We start from the raw sequence: 1,912 nt of genomic DNA on the forward strand, positions 1-1,912 counted from the left end.
TGGAGAGCAGATGCAGCATAAAAGCTTCCTTTCTGAGAGGGCATGATTAATCTCTGCTTCTTAGAGGATGACAAATATATTATATTTGCTGACATGCACACGCATTCTCTTTGCCTGATGGGTGACCCCTGTCTTAATGCCAAGCGAGTGAAGTCCAGCTCTGCAAATGAAGAGGAGAGCTTTGCAAGCTCATTAATGCTTTGAAGTTACTCATTAGGAGCAGATTCCTCGGGAGCTGATGAACACAACACCCTTGCTTATCATGGCTTCATTGGATATTAATGTGGGTGCTGCAGCTGGAGGGATCCAAGGATACTGAGCTGTGTGTGGTTCTGCACACAAGGACCAGCACAGTAGATAGATGTGACTGTAATATGAGGGGCAAAGGGAAGCAGGGAAAGTTGTTGCCTACTCTCAGAGCCTAAGGGAGTGAATTTTCCTCCGGGCAGGATTTTTGTATGTGAATAGGTTGACCCAGTCACCTGCTGAGCTGAGAACTTGCAGCCTTCTCAAGTGGGAAGCCTGGAGTTGTTCTGCTTTGCTTCCTAGCACTCCTGAACTATCTATGGAGTCCAGAGTGACCCCTCCTGCCTGAGGAGCTCTGTATCACCCTCTGTTGAAGCCTGGAATCTTTTTTACTCGTCAGTGCTTCTCACCTCTGTAGCAGCCAAATGCAAGCCCTCTGAGCAGCTCAGCTACCCCTGGACACAGTCGTGAGCAGTTCCTGGGGAAGTGAGGAGGAAATTGCTTTCATCTTCAACCAGGACAGGGCCAGGACAACCTGGCCAAGTGTGTCTTTACCAGACAGCACCCTCTGGTAAAAAGGTCTGGGAGGGTTTTTCTGTGTGATAGCATCCCTACATGAAGGTGCTGGCTTGGGAAGAGTGAGAGTGGCTGAATTGAGAGATAGAAATTATAAGGCTCCTGTGGCTTAATGGCTAAAGACCTTCTGCACATGGATACTTGGAGACTGCGGGTTTGAATCCCATGTGATTCAAAAGAGGTTTGGGGTTTTTTTTATTTTTTCTGCCATCTCAGGAAAAGGAAAAGATCTCGACCTCACCCTGAAGGAAAAAACTGGACTCTTCTGCCCCACTGTCTTCCCCAGCTAAATGCCCTAGTAAAGTCCCAAAGGTAGTGAGGGGGTGAGGAGTGGGATCTGAGGTGCAAGGGGCAGTGCTCACCTGTGTGGTGTGTCTGGCTGAAAGCTGTCAGGGCAGTTCCCTTTCCCTGGGCACCCAGTGGGGTCAGGCTGAGACCCTTCAGAGATGCCCCTCCTGCACCAGAGACCTTGGCAGCTTTATCACATGTGACTGTGGTCCTTTCATGAGGATCTAGTTCAGCACACAGGGGCTGTGCTCTCCTCCATTGCTCAAAAGACCTGGTGGCCCCCAGCGAGATGCTCCATCAGTTTACTGGGGACATAAAAGAAAGTATTGTAGGGAGGTCAGTGTTGCTGGTCTCTGGAATTATCTTGTGTTGGGACCTCCGGGTCTTTGTGAGATGTATGGCCTACAGAGCAGGGGTTGTTGGTGGGCAGGGGGATGCTCACAGCCCACCAGGATGGCCGAGTGGTGAAGGCGTTGGACTTAAGATCCAATGGGCAGATGCCCGCGTGGGTTCGAACCCCACTTCTGGTAGGAGTTTCCTTTTTCTCTTGGTCCAAAACTCCCACCCTGGCTTTTAGAATATCAGTTCAGAGAAGGGATGAGAGTTCTTGGCTCTGTGCCCAGGGAGCTGAGGCCATTCAGTGCCCCTGCATGAGGACTCTGCTGTGACCAGGCCATCCCATCATCCAGGCTGAATGTGTAGAGGGACACAAGCCAGTCCCTCTGGCACACTGGTTATGGATCTCATCTTCCACACAGGGAGTGCTGAGACCATCGTGGGCTTGAATCCCACATGCTCCCAA

The 1,912-nt window shown here is 50.8% G+C and overlaps 1 non-coding gene across 1 annotated transcript; it reads left to right on the forward strand.

Moving 5' to 3' along the window:
* The first annotated feature begins 1,557 nt into the window (after positions 1–1,557).
* TRNAL-UAA (transfer RNA leucine (anticodon UAA)) lies at positions 1,558–1,640 on the forward strand. The gene has a single exon. It is a non-coding gene; the product is annotated as a tRNA-Leu (tRNA).
* The last annotated feature ends 272 nt before the right edge of the window (positions 1,641–1,912 follow it).

This window comes from Heliangelus exortis, chromosome 12 (genome assembly GCF_036169615.1).
Source record: "Heliangelus exortis chromosome 12, bHelExo1.hap1, whole genome shotgun sequence".
NCBI lineage: Eukaryota > Metazoa > Chordata > Aves > Apodiformes > Trochilidae > Heliangelus > Heliangelus exortis.